This window comes from Doryrhamphus excisus, linkage group LG9, assembly GCF_037039965.1.
Source record: "Doryrhamphus excisus strain RoL-2023G ecotype Guam linkage group LG9, RoL_Dexc_Guam_v1.1, whole genome shotgun sequence".
Classification (NCBI taxonomy): domain Eukaryota; kingdom Metazoa; phylum Chordata; class Actinopteri; order Syngnathiformes; family Syngnathidae; genus Doryrhamphus; species Doryrhamphus excisus.
In genome coordinates this window covers 6,003,185-6,018,907 of record NC_136365.1, presented here as the reverse complement: position 1 = coordinate 6,018,907, position 15,723 = coordinate 6,003,185, and the positions used below count along the sequence as shown (strand labels likewise).

The 15,723-nt window shown below is 39.9% G+C and overlaps 1 protein-coding gene across 17 annotated transcripts in view; it reads right to left on the bottom strand.

Moving 5' to 3' along the window:
- Positions 1-15,723, bottom strand: part of LOC131137438 (receptor-type tyrosine-protein phosphatase delta-like) — a 174,741-nt gene that overhangs the window by 99,967 nt on the left and 59,051 nt on the right. The window contains exon 1 of one of the 17 annotated variants that reach the window (XM_078793292.1): positions 6,935-7,049. The exons of the other annotated variants lie outside the window; for them this stretch is intronic. The gene's annotated coding sequence lies outside the window, so the exon portion shown is untranslated. Of the gene's footprint in view, positions 1-6,934; positions 7,050-15,723 lie in introns of those variants that run through there. 17 annotated transcript variants of the gene reach the window in all.

The window sequence follows — 15,723 nt, the reverse complement described above, 5'->3', positions numbered from 1 at the left end:
TTTTCGTTATTTTAGCTGTGACTATTCCACAGCAGATGTGCTAGCATCACATTTCCATACTTGACATTATTATTATTATTACAGGACATGTGCTCCGCTCTGCATCGCTGACTCTTTCCCAGAATAAGAATGGAAAAGATATGAAGATCAGACAGAAAATTATGGAAGGACTTTGTTTTTTGTTTTTTTTCTTTAAATGGAGGGGATTCTTTTACAAATCTTCTACCGTCCATTCCAGTCCATCCATTCCATTTTCCAAGCTGATTTTTTTTTCTCTTCCGAACCTGTCTGTTTTTAAACACTGAAAAATAATCAGAGCCAAACATGTTGTGCTTTTCCGCAAGGATTACCATTTCCCACCTCGACGTGTCTTTTCAGTCCACGTCTGTCCTAGTCCATAATTATCATCACTGCTGTCTCCTGCTCACCCATGCTGCACAACTCCATCCTCAATCCCTCCGGCACGCATCATGGTTTTACATAGCAAACTGGCGCCAGACCACAAAGTCTTATTTTCTCCTTCGTTCCTCTTCTTCTATTCCTCACCCCTCTTTGCCACTGTACGCTTTAATCTGCTCTGGAGGGGTGCTTAGTGGTGACACAGCTGCATTTCTTGCCGTCTTTTGACTACACTCGCCAGACACTTCATTAGGTACACCTGCAAAAACTAATGACATCAAATAAGAGGAAATGTTGCGCCATTTTGACTACATTAAAGCCATCGAAAAACATGTTTGAAGATGAACGTGTGCTCGACAGGATTTAGTAGGAAATTGACCATGATAAATGAATTTTCAACAAGTCAAATTCCTTATTTATGAATCAAATATTTTTAGTTAGATCATAGAAAACCTGATTACCATATACTAAATATGTGTTTGAACATAATGATAGCCCCCTCGATATGTAATAACACCTTTACACACACATTACCCAATGAAGCAGACATAATCAGACAAAATAAGCCATTTAAGACATAAATAAGACTCGTGGTTGTTGTGTTTTGCAATAAATGTGTTCCGGACGTACAGAGAACAGGAAGTGACGTCATGGGCTCAGAGTTGAGATTTGGTTTGAAGTTGATTATGGCTGCAAAAGTAGTTATTAAGTTATTATTATGACATTTATTATTTGATTGGTTTGAGATAAACCTGTTGTCCGCACCAAATATTATGGGTACTTTACTTGACACTTAGTGACAAGTGTAGAATACTACGTAGTGTCATGTTTTTGAATGCATCTACTAATGCCTCATTGGTATTTTAATTCATTTTTATGCTTCCATCCAATCCATTTTCCTCAGTAAGGTTGTGGGGGTATGATGGAGCCTATCCCAGCTGACTTCGGGCAAGAGGCGGGGTACACCCTGGACTGGTCGCCAGTCAATCGCATGGCACATATACATTTTTAGGCTTGATAATGCTTTAGGTAAAATATATATGGACAAATGGTTTAAATGCATTTTATGTTACATGAATAATACACTGTATTCAAAAGCGAAACACGATTTATTAATAAAAAAAAAAAACTGATAGCAAAATTCGAACCATGATGTGTCGGGGGACGACTGTATATCGAGCTGAATGTAAAACTGTATTTTAGTCTTGTTATAGATAAAAACACATAATGATGATAATGGCCGACTGGTTAGCATGTTGGCCACACAGTCAGGATATCAGGAAGACCTGGGTTCAAATCTCCGCTTGGAGTTTGCATGTTCTCCCTGTGCGTTTTCTCCGGGTACTCCGGTTTCCTACCATATTCCAAAAACATGCTTATTAGGTTAATTTGCAACTCCAAATTGTCCATAGGTATGAATGTGGGTGTGGAGGCACCCCGCCTCTCGCCCAATGATAGGCTCCAGCATACTCCACGACACTAGTGAGGATAAGTGGCATAAACAATGGGTGGATGGATGATCAATGAAGCAGAATAATAAACAACTGTCGAGAAACAAAAGACAATTGCTATCATAAATCAATGGATTTCCAAAAATGTTGAAAAAGAGGAGACGGGTCAATTTATTCTGAACTATTTTCCTGCAAAATGAGCATCACTGCCCTGCTCAAAATGCAACTATGACTGATTACTTGAATAACTTTCACGAAATGAAAAGAACAAAGTTAACCAATAATATGCCTGTGCACTACTTATTTTATGCAAAATCCTACGAAATGTCCTGTGAGGACATGGCTCTGATGCTGCATCTTCTTAATCTAATCTTTAATCATTGTTCCAACCCAAGGGTGTAATTTACAGCACAACGTCTGTAAAATTGCTGACACAGGGTTCTTTAGTCTATAGACCCACAGATAAGACTGTCATCCTATATTGACTGCAATTTTTGAGGAGACAGAATATTAATGCTCTTCACTTGTCTTGGCCGCCATTCATGTCTTTGTGATTTAATCCCTCGGTTTTTTGGGGGCTTTTGGCTAGCGCCTTTGGCACCGGGTTTTCTTGAAAATTACATCTCTGTCTTTTACTGTTGTTTCAATACTTAAATGTTCTTCTTGCCGTAGAGCAGGGGTCTCATACACGCGGCCCGCAGGCCAAATGTGGCCCGCAGGACATTTGTTTGAGGCCCCCGCCTTGATATGAAAGTTTAATGTTAGTGCGGCCCGCGCAAGTTTGATATGGATGCTGTATGGTATCATGTACCCAGAAAAAATTATTACGTTTGATATTATTATTACGTTTTAATGTTCATGTTAAAGGTTAAATGACTGTTAATAGTTATCCTCCCTATCCGTGTGGAAGTGGTAAGTTTTTGGCTATTTAAGTTTAAAGGAAATAACTTAAAGGCTACCGTTTAGGTCGCTAGCTCTCTAGTTTGAGAGTTAGCATGTGTCTCAAGACCCTGCAGTTGCGCAATATGTTGTAAATAAAAAGAGTATAAATGTGACTATAGTCGTGTTTTGTCATGTCTACAGGGCTCTAATAATGCTTTGTTCATTTTAATCTGAAAAAATAATTTGTCTACCCACCAACTATATGTGGTTTCTTAAGTTATTATTTGCCGTTTTATTATTATTATTTTATTTCTTTATTACTGATTGATTGGTTTTCTTTATTCTTGATTTGTTTATTTATTTTTCATCTTATTTTGTGTAGAAAAATAAAAATTAAGATATTTGAGAACAGTGGAATGTTTTATCAGAGCTTTTATTGTAGAAAATCGGAACCAAAGCACTGAAAAAGTTTGTATATTTTTCTGTTTTTAATAAATGCGTTTGTTTTTGGGTTTTTTTGGAAAACCTGATGCGGCCCAGCCTTGCCCAGACCCTAGCTCCAGTGGCCCCCAGGTAAATTGAGTTTGAGACCCCTGCCGTAGAGCCTCTTAAGGCTGAACACAATTAAAATTTGACTTTCATCATGCGTCATTAAAATGTAGACTGAACATTTTATTATTTTTATTACTTTTGAACTTATTTTTAAACTTACATGATGATTAAGAATATGCATGGATGCACTACTTGCGGTTCAGATTCAGATGGTTTGTGGTCTAAAGAAGACCAACATGTCTGACGGCATTCAGGCGGCATTATGCTGCTCAGTACAATGCTGGCATTGAGTTCCGATTTATCCACTTATCCACTACACCACAAGATTTTCATTGGTCCCACCTACTATGTATAGAGGCATTTGTCTCTGTGTTTAACCCTCCTGAGGAGCAGTGGGCTGGACTGGGTTGTAGGTCCGCATCTTGGTCAGTGAAATATCCATGTGTGGGTGACCATGAGGGCAATATGGGTTTGAAAGGATTCAAACCGGTAAACTCTCCAGTTACTGGAACAAGCCACACCAGCCCACATGACTTTAACAACTTCATAATAAAACAATATTATCTTTTTTTTTTTACCTTTGTATGACAGTTAAGAATGTTATTTTGAACATTTCCTGTACTCAAATCCAAACAGATGAGATATCCTACGCCATACTGGTCAATACACTACTTTAAGTTAGGGAATGATTTGCATCCAAATTATGAATGACTCATATTATAAGGCTCTAATATTTGGCATTGCTGTTCAGGACTAAGATTAAATGAGTTCCAGTCTGTCATCCCTTCTTGGCTGGCGTCTTTGTTTGTTTCAGGCAGAATCTTGTTGGCCTGCTCGCTTTAGACTGTGTCGGTCTGGTCTGTGGGAACCCAAGTGACCATCACTATAATTACCAGGCCGACTCATAACAGCCGTGACCTCAGTGTCACCACTCCTAACCTGACCCAGCCCTGGGTTGTGCAGTGACACAACGCTTACTACATATATATATATATATATACGTACATACATGTGCGGCGCAGAAAAATGTAGAAATGCGCTGACACACACACACACACACACACAGCTGGCTCTGCAGACACTGGCATCCATCACATCTTGTGAAACTTAATCTCTCTGAAAGGAGGAACAGCTGCAGTGGCACGCACGTGTGTGCACACATATACACACACACACACACACGCATACACGCAGAAAAGCAGCCAAAGATCAGCTGGGGTAAAGGACTTGTCACAGCCTAGCATATGACAAAGCACCTTTTGACCCAGGAATGGCTGGCAGGGCTCATAAAACAGGTTGTAGTCCACTTGCTTAAGGAGCCAAGTCCATCTATGGCAATGTAACACTTTTACAAGCCAACACACTGACTTCTTACACACAGGAGTCCTTCAATTCATCATTTATTGTTCCATAAACATACACTATAATTTCACCAAGACAAATGGAAAAATGGAGAAAAAAAATATTATTGCAAAAAAGTATGGAAAGTGGGGCCCTTGTATATATTGTGTCATTTACTTTCAAAGCTCTCATACTATTCTATTTTCTAACAATTTTATATCAATCTCAGATGTACCACCATTGTGTATTAGAAGCGTTGTCCAAATTCAAGCCTTATAGCTGGAATGTAGTTCAAAACCATTTTAACTGTCTGTAGCTTTAATGCTAATGAGCTGTGTTTGACCATTCCTATCTCCGACATCGAGTGTGGCTCCAAGAAGGGCTATTGTGCAATTTGTCCACTTTTTACATGTACAGTCATACCTCTCCACTTGGTGGATTAATGAATTAATTATTCGGTCATTACTTTTTCTGAATTATTTTATTATTAATAATTAATAAGTCATGTTTTGTGGTTGAATATGGCCTATATTTCATATATATTTTATTTTTCAATGAATTTTAAGCATGAAATGGCTAAATGAAGTAAAGTACAAATATAAGGTATTCAGCAGACGCATTCAAATACGCTGTGAATGATATGTAGTATTCTACAATGGTTGCAGAAACAACAGGCTTTTGTTGCAGGTTTGAATTATCTCAAAACAAAACTAGGGCTAATGTTGCGGTCCTAACCCACGGCAAGCTAAAACTCAACTCTGATCACCCACCACCACTTACAGTACTATTTACCCGTCACTCAGTTCTCCAAGGGATCACATTCATAGAAACACACATGAGCACGAGTCCTATTTATGTATTAAATGACTTATTTTCTCTACTTATGTCTATTACATTCAATAATATTCAAATCTCAAATCGCATTGGTCATCTCTGGGCATCCGGCTTTCCCAAATTTTTCAAATTGAAAAGTTTTTTTAAACTCAAATTACAAAATGTATAAAAATTTGTCAAATTCTAGTTTTGCAAACCCTATTAGAGACCTATAATATGTATTGATGGTTGCCATGGCAATAAAACCGATGCAACTTTGCTTATTGCCAGCCAGTGCGCCATTAAAATGTTTTAGAGTTCTGTGCAATATGTTCCCAATACATTCTACTCTGCAGCCAAAACAGATACGACTGTCAATGTGTGTGTTGATGTCTTAAACAGGATCATAAAGTTATTTAAAACAAACACATTCATCTCTTTGTTTATAGTGCATTATACACCTATATATATATATATATATATATACTGGATATGTATATGTGCTTGCACACATCTGCCACACATAGTTGAGTCTAATTGCTACAAAGTACTTGCATGACTGATTGCCAGCCAGCGAGGGCTGTAATGTTGCCATAATGTTTGTGAGAGACTGCTGACGACCGTTAAACACACATACACACATTAACACTCACACAACTTCAGAACATTACAACCACTTTCTGTTGGCAAGAAAAGAAATGTAAATAAGTGTATGTAAATGTCAGGCCAAGCATACTTCATAGGTGCGGGTGAGATCATGTAATCTGATAATATTTGCATGATGTGCCTCATCAACTGTAATCAGGGTGTTCTAATTTGATTGGAAAGAGGTTGGCGGAGGGAAACACTCCCCAGTAATCCACTGTGTCCTCTTGAGTCGTGTAATTTTACATACATTCACAGATGGATTAAAATAGAATAAATATGTGTTTTTTTTTATGTGCACCAATCACTAAATTCCCATTAAAAGCTAGGGGTGCTTGGGAAAGCCCTCTGAAAAGGGTTACCAATACACCAGACAGGCACCGAGCAAAAAAACAAGCCTTAATCTGTCATCATAAGCACCAGGGCTACAAAAGCTCATTTATAGAGTCGCCCTGCAGCGACAGGAGCTGCAGCATGACAGTCAATTGGTGGACATGGGTGCAAAATAACATGCAACAATAATGGTCTGTGAGCTACTGTTGCTTTTACACCACAAGATCTAAAGACCACCATCCTCTCTCTGACACACACCAGGAAGCTACCACACAAGCAAACTCCTAAAAGAGGTACAGTGAGATAACTGAAATCCAATATACATATATGATCATTATTCCGTCAGTCAAAGCCAGCACGGAGGCTCAAAACAACCTAAAGAGGAAAGCTGAAGTGTCAGTCATCAGAGGTCTGGGACGCACGAGTGATTGGATGGGAGACGATGCGTGCAGGTGCTTTCACATGTTATCATGAGAAGTTGATGCTAAAATACACAGATAAAGGGCGAGCAGACTCACCATATCAGCATCCTGTCTACGGAAAAGTCAATACGAGCAGACTGAAGCTCTCTCCGTCCGTCGCCTGTCTTGTGTTAACATCCACCGTGGCTGCAGCCGCTCTGCCCAAATGATCCAGCACCGTGCGCTTTTTCCCTCCCTCCCTTGCTACCTCCTCCCACCCTTTCTCTCTCTCGCTCTCTCTCTCTTGCACAGTCTCTCTCGCTCCAATAATTTTCTGTCCAGTGTGGACAGGACTCAGTAAAGGCAGATGCCATATTGCTGGTGTGGTGGCTGCAAGTGCAGCAAAGTTAAAGCACATTGCACACATACTAGCTCACAATGCCCTTTTTGGAAGAAAGGTTGTATGATGTGCAGCTCAGACACAGAGTGTACACAAACCGGTCCTGAATTGGAGTGGCTAGAAATGTGGGTTTATCAGGAGAGCCATCAGTGCATGTGATGACTACTAACTGATGTATCTGCAGTCAATGCCACTGTTAAATCATATTTACAGTCTATTTTTAAGGCTCTAAATCCTCAAGCTTTGTCCTTTTTTGTTTACCTGCATGGTTTTTATGTTTGAACGATACACAAGCTTCCAGGTAGGTGGCGGTAGTGATCAAATGGATCAACAGGCTGTGGAAGAAGTAGACATGAACACCACTGACAATGTTGTATGGAGCAAAAGAATGCTGCTCAGGGGCATTATGGCATTAGCAACTTGAATTGACATTGAATCAACAGCACCTCTGCTGGTTGCATACAAATAGTGCAGGTTGAGTGAGTTCTTCAAGACGAATTATTATGCACATCCTTACATCTAATATCTCTCAAACTGTTGATTTTGGGTGACTTTATGAAGAAAAGGTGTACGTATATACACACCACTTTAAGCTACATATCTTAAATCAATCAATTACACTGATTTTGTAAAAAGTGGACAAAGTGCACTTGAGCACTTCTTGGAGACGCACTCTGAGAAGAGTGGGGACACCGCTCACATCTCATTAGCATTAAAGCTACAGACACACAAAACTACATTTTTACAAATGTAAAAATATAAGAACCACCGTTACCAATAGTGGTTTAAAAGAATAGATCATCCAAAATATATATACATTTTTTTTTCCCACAATTAAAATTACTTTCGTTCAATCCATATAAAATAACTACCGTTCATGGCTGTCACTCACCGTTTTCTGGTATTCACAAACGTATGTGGTGTATTGCACACACACAAAAGCAGTCTCAGAGAAGTGACGGTCAATAGGAGTCATTGTGTGGTTATAATGGGCAATACCATGGTTCCTTGCCACTGCACAGTTTCAATTTCGACTTTATCACGTTTTTTTCTAAATAAATTATTTGATAAAGTAGCACTATTTAGTGGTAGGCTATGGCTTATTAAAACAAAAAAGTATACATATTGTATAGTATACATAAAGTATACATACATATTGTACATTTTCATCCATAAAAATGGCTAAATGATGCAAACTTATATATATGGCCTTCAGAAGATGTGATACTGTATATAGTGTATATCTGTGACTTATGTGTGTCTTTATAGGGCAGGTACTGGGAAGCTAGCTGGATTTTGTTTGTTAGTTTGTGGAGAGTGTGAATGACTGGTGTGAGTTGTGGCAGACAGCAACCCCTGTGTGGATGGTCACTGTAGCAGAATGCATGTAGCATTCTGCTTGTTAATAAAGTGATTAAAATGCATCGTGACAAACTCAAATTCATACCTATGGACAATTTGGAGTCACCAATTAACCTAACATTCATGCTCGAGCGGGACACACTCCCGTGTATGATGCTCAGTTCAGATTTTTTGTTAAAATTCAATTTTTTCTTGTTCACATTACCACAAAAATGCAAAGCATTCAGGAAGTGACGTCATACGCATCTATAAAGAAGCTCAGGTCTGGAACCAATTAATCCCTATAAATGAGGCATTACCGTACAGTTAATGGTAGCTTTCATTAGTAGCTAAACTTAGCTACATCGCTAAAAAGAATGTACATGCGTTTTAGGTGGTCAAAGCAGAAAGAGGGAGATTATAATGCTATTTTTATATTCAAATGTTGGCTGGAAGAATTTGCTGCATACTGTCCCTTTAAGTTAATTCAAATTCCCTTGACGCTGAGCATTTAAAAGAGATTTTAAATTGTAATTTACAATGCGATGTCATGACTTGGCTTGGTGTATGTCTATTTATTAGGCAAACAAGAAATGTGTGCGACTTCAGTTTGAAATGCGATGGATGACTTATCTTTACAGTCATCTGGAAGCCAAAACAGCACATTTCTACTGTAAGATATGTTATCATGGCAGGGCAGTTTTGTGGGCAATTATATCGAATGGATGACAGCAAATCATTTTCAAGGCACTGAGGATAATTAACAACAGTTGGAGGGAGCTAAATTTAAACCACAAACGCTTGCATGCACAACGTTTTGGTGAGCGTCTTAACGGGCCTGTTTGCATAAGGGCTAAATGGAAGATGGAATTTTAAACAAAACAATGTTGGTGCATGAGACAACATCCAAAGAGACACACACATGCACGCACTGACTAATCTGAGTGTGCTGACCTTGAACACCAAATATAATCAGTGGTGCAGCAGATTCCCATTAGTGCGATGTAAATGAGATGGAGGAGCATAAACGCGCTTTTGTTGCAGAAACTCTCCTGCTCATTGGCTGCAAGATAACACAACCTCAGGTTGGGGACACTACACACACACTGACAGGCTGGAAAGCCCCAACGTAAGAGGAAAGATTGTAAACACAAAGCGGGGGAAGGTGTTATCAGCAAATTGTGAATAGAAGCCATCAACAGTAATAGAAATGATAATTATTTTGACCATCATCTTGACCACAGAAAAAAGGAAACCTCAAAAAGAGATGCTTGATGCAGAATTTTGCAATGATCGCTTCAATTTACATCTACTGTCATATAGGTTCCATTCATTGTAGCGATGATCAAAACCTGTGTCCATCACTGCATCCACACTGAAGAGTAACAGAAATTCAATTACCATGCTAGCTTATGTTATGCAAAAGCTAGTGCTTATGTCAGCTTTCTTAACATTGAATAAAATATGTCTCGGTGGATAAGATGGGGTGGATGTAATTGAATGTTTCTGTACATTTTTGTCTCCTATGCGGCTCTTTGGGGTGCAGACGCAGCAGTTTGTGCATAAGGACAACACACTTGAATAGCATCAATGTGTCTTTAAAGGGAAAAGGCTTGGGAGGACAATGTTATGGAAGCATTCACCTTCAAGCTACTTTTTTTTTTTAAGCCTGAGCAAGTACTTTTGTTAGAGTTTGAAGCACCACTGTGGGGGATGCCACACAAGCCTATCATCAAATAATTAACAACGCATGTGCCTTTGCTTTGTTTTCTTCTAGCTCGTATAGTGACATTTTCCAAAAGAAGCAGCCTCATCAAGGAGTGTTAAGAGAATAACAACATGAGAAAAATGTTGTCACTTTCAATCCAATATGACCCCAGTGTCATTGTTTAAGGTTTTAACTTCTTCATGTGATTAAATGTGAGGCATCTTCATCACTGTTCTTACTATTAACAATGCTTAACTTCTTTTTACACTTGTATGAAAGTTCATTCATTCATTCATTTTTTTGTGTTTATCCTCAAGAGGGTCGGGGGTATAATGGAGCCTTTCCCAGCTGTATTCGGGCGAGAGGCGGGGTACACCCTGGACTGGTCGCCAGCCAATCACAGGGCACATATAGACAAACAACCATTCACACTCACATTCATACCTATGGACAATTCGGAGTCAGCACATTTTTGGAATGCGCGAGGAAGCCGCAGTCCCCGGAGAAAACCCACGCATGCATGGGGAGAACATGCAAACTCCATACAGAGAGGGGAATCAAACCCAGGTCTGGCTGTGTGGCTAACCACTTGTCCACTGTGCTGTATGAAAGTTAATTCATTCATTTTTATGTTTTTGGAATGTGGAGAGGAAACCGGAGTACCCGGAGAAAAACCACGCATGCACAACGGTGGACTTGAACTCGGGTCTCCTTGCGGTGTGGCCTGCGCGCTAGCCACTCGCCTATATGAACGTTGTTAAGTATGTTAAAATGTCATCTAAATAAAAAAAAATTAATTTGCCCATCATCCACAATCCTTATGTATGACAATAGCACACATCTTTCCCTTTCCTGTGCATTGTACAGAGTGAAAAACTGCTAATAATAAACAACTAATAATTCACATAATGGGATTCACCTATATCGCCTATTTTGGATTCACAAATATCAGAAAAAAAAGTGTCTCTCACTGCAGGGTTTGTTAGCACTGATAATTCTTCGTTCATTGTGATGCAATCTCTTGGAGCAATGTCCTCCTCCCAGATACACAAAGCCTTTCCATTGATGACAACAATGTGTGCCACTAGCTTCTGGATCCTCATTTGTCCCAAATTAGTCAGTGGCGACTCTCACCCAGTCTGTGTTAGTAAATGTCGACATGCACTACATTACCTTATCGCTTTAGGGGAGAATTGGAAGTAGAAGCTGTTGTTAAAATGACGAGCGAGTAAGGGTGTTGTGCTAATAAAACAATAAAGACTTTATAGATATTGCTGGTTTGTTATATAACAAGAAACATAAAGTCTGGAAGCTTAGTGACAGTGTTTGCATGACAGTTCCATGCAGTGTTGATTGCAGTGGTATGGAAGGTCCTACCACACACTGTGCAATGAATACCTTGTTGTATTATCATCTTTGTAGAGGCATCACAGATCTACACATATATAAACACAGTGGTCTCCCTAGTGTGCACACATACCAGAGCTGTACACACTTCCAATCAAATACACACACACACACACACACACACACACACACACACACAGAGACACTCAAAAGATAATAACTCAGCACATTAGAGATAAGGGTCTTGCTATCAAGATAACTTCACTGACTGAAATGGGATGTAGAGCTATATTTGATGGCCCTCGTGTGGGAGCACCCACAATGCACCGCAGGCGCCAAGCTGCAAGGCACAGCTGTGTTCACCATATAGACCTCCACTAAATGCATCCCGTTCATCAAACGCTGCTTCTTCTGTCGATTCACGGTCCCGACAGCATAAATCTACGCTTCCTAGCGGCTCTCAATCACATAATCAAGCGGCTCACAGATGAATCTTTATTCATATGCAGGGTCCATTTAAAGGCTTTTGCTTTTACTGTATCTGTATATGTGATAAATCACGGGATTTGAAACACACACACACGCAAATACACAAAGCCAGCTTTACACACTCCCTGGGGGAATACCACACATAGCATCAAGCAACTAATTTATCAGTTGTCAGTGGCTGTAGTCATGCATGAACTCTGCTATCTCCTGACATTTCCTGTCACTACACTACACTTGATTGGTGTCTAGTAAACCCTGCACCACTCACACACACACACACACACACACACACAGTTGTACAAGTGACTTTTAAATTGACTTGTCACTTTATTGTTCTTGATACTGCCTACGACCGCATTAAGCAAATTGAAGGTGGCTAAATGAAATACCTCTGGCTCTTAAGCTGAATAATGGAAAATGTTCTCAATTACGTTATATACTTGCTTGTGGGTTTACACTTATGAATTGGAAACCCTACACCAACATTATGACCTAAATGTCTATTAATGGAAATACATGACTGTAGTGTCTTTGTGCCTAACCCACTAAAATGAAAGAAATACCACAAGACAAGTTTACATTTAAGTGAAAAGCTGTTGTATTTGACATCTTTTGTTACATATCCAAAGCTTGTGGTCGTGAAATAAAATGTAACTCAACAAGTCATGTGTGGTTTTTTTTAATCTCAAAGGAAAGGATGCAGCATATCCTCCAGCTGCCTGAAGGACGACAACGTTCAATGTAGTATGTGAAACGTAACAAATAAATGCAGATGAGTTGTTTGTGGTCAACTAGTAATAGCTATGTTTCGCTACTAACCTTAAATATCACTGAGAGGTTAAACTGAATACAAAGGAATAAAGAATGTACGCACGCCAATGCTGAAATTGAAATGACATTTTAATGTAGGTAAACCGCTCAATATAAACAATTTAACAACAGACAATATACTGTATATATAAAAGAACCCAAGTCCCAGACAAACCTTGCTGTGTCACCTTGAAAGTTCAACGAGTGACTTATGAGGAGGGTGCAGAGCAGAAGCCCATTAAAGCCATGACATTTGAATTAATGTCAGCATCATAGTTACAGCTGCAGCGCCTCCCACTTGCATACTACACCCACAAACTTGCCTCAACCACCGCTGGTTCATGATTAATAGTGATAAAACGCTTGACCCCTACTTCCATGTGCATCCACTCACTGAATATTTTGTGTATACTTTAACCATAACTATCCCATTTGTTTACTTAGTACTTGTTAACCCTCCACAAGTGATGCTAGTTTTAGCTGCTACTACTATGATGTGAATTTGTATAGTTATTACAGTATGTTCCTGTGATGCTGAGAGTGGCACACCAGCAAGTAGTTTCCAATTAGCTTCTACAATCACATGTTTTGTGGCTGGCGACCAGTCCAGGGTGTACCCCGCCTCTCGCCCGAAGACAGCTGGGATAGGCTCCAGCACCCCCGCGACCCTCGTGCGGATAAGCGGTAGAAAATGAATGAATGAATGAATGAAATCTTAAGTAAGTTTGATGTAATGTAAAGCAGCAGCTGTTAAACTTCGATGTAAAAAAACAGTCACACATCATGTTGAATTGCAAGGTTTACAGTATGCATACATCCAGGGCCGTTGACAGCTTAGGCTGTGTCCAGGACATATTAATTTGAGTGCCCCCAACATGTTTTTGGAATATGAGAGGAAACCGGAGTACATGAAACAACCCACGCACGCACAGGGAGAACATGCAAACTTCACACAGAGATGCCCGAGCGGAGTAACATCAAAGTTTGCTATTTACATTAATGGAGTGGTTAGTGCGCAGACCTCACAGCTAGGAGACCCGAGTTCAAGCTCACCCTCGGCCATCTCTGTGTGGAGTTTGCATGTTCTCCCCGTGCATGCGTGGGTTTTCTCCGGGTACTCCGGTTTCCTCCCACATTCCAAAAACATGCTAGGTTAATTGGCGACTCCAAATTGTCCATAGGTATGAATGTGAGTGTGAATGGTTGTTTGTCTATATGTGCCCTGTGATTGGCTGCCGACCAGTCCAGTGTGTATCCCGCCTCTTGCCCGAAGACAGCTGGGATAGGCTCCAGCATACCCCGACCCTCGTGAGGATAAACACAAAAAAATGAATGAATTATTATTTTCAATTTATTGTCCAAATTACGGTATTCCTTTTTATTCCCACAGTTGCCATCATATTGCTCCACAGTCATAATATAGATCATATGGCAGATTGAAGAGGAACAACAGCATTTTTCCATTATATGACACACAGCCTTCTTTATGTGATGTGTGTATTGGCCTGTTAAAAGGCATCTAAATGTGTTCATTTTGTGCTCACAATAGCAAGCCTCCCCGTGGCTTTATTGAGGAGAAAAATGTAATTGCTATCTTTTTCCAATTGCAAACTGATCAATTCACTAAAGCTGGCGCCAAAGTGTTTTATTTCAATCTCAATGTAAGTGCTGTGACAACGTCATTGTCTGAGTTAATTGTCTTTTGCAGAGACAACACAAGATGCACTTGGCTAGGCTGGATGGTGAGTTCCTACCAGCTCTGAATGTAAAGCAGCATTGTAAAGAAACAGTCAGGGACGAGCTGCGATATGCACTTTAATCAGGTAGCAGAGATTGATACACTGCACAAGACCTGCAAATGGCAGTAAGGTATGACTCTGCAGTGTGTGCGAGTGTGTCTTCTTGCATGTGTGTCTACGAGAAAGGTCTGAAAATGAGAATGTGTCTGAAAAAACAGCACAAAAGAAAAGAGACGAGCCGTTTATTAAAAACTAAGAAGGGGGGGAAGAAGGAATGATGAACATCCAGCCACATGGAGGAAATTGCATTTGGTCATATTGAGCCGGCTGGAAAGATGAAGTATTCACATAGATGTGCACATCTTCATGATAGCACCTATTAACAATTGAGAAAAGATGGTATTTGCAGAGTATAAACTGAACACATACAGTATACGTATACTGTACTGTGCATGTGCTGGGTAAGCCAGCAGCCACCGGGAGAAAAACATGTAGCAAGAGTGAGAAGGGGGAAAATGTGAGCAAAGAGGAGGTGACAGAAACATGTAGAGTAAGGAAAAATAAATGACAAAAATTGGAGGAAAATGAAGAAAAAGAGCAAAAAAAAAAAAGTCAGAGCCCAAAATGAGTCATCCTGCACTTGCTACATGACTGGAGCTGGTGTGTTCTCCCGAGAGGTTAGTGGAGAAATACACATACAAGTAAGCAATATATATTCATATAGAACTGAGAACTATTACTATAGAACAGTGCCCAGTGCTTTTCAAATTTTGGGGCGGGTCCCCTAGGGGGGACGCTGAGAACTGTCGGGGGGACGTTAGAGGCAACATGCAATTTGACTCTTGGATATGCTTGAATGCTCTCCATTTTTCCTGGTTTCATTTTTAAGTTAAGTCTGTACCGTACAGATAAATTCATTCATTCATTTTTTAACGCTTATCCTCACAAGAGCACCGGGAGTGCTGGAACGTATCCCAGCTGTCTTCGGACAAGAGGCAGGGTACACCCTGAACTGGTCTCCAGCCAATCACAAGGCACATACAGACAAACAACCATTCACACTCACATTCAT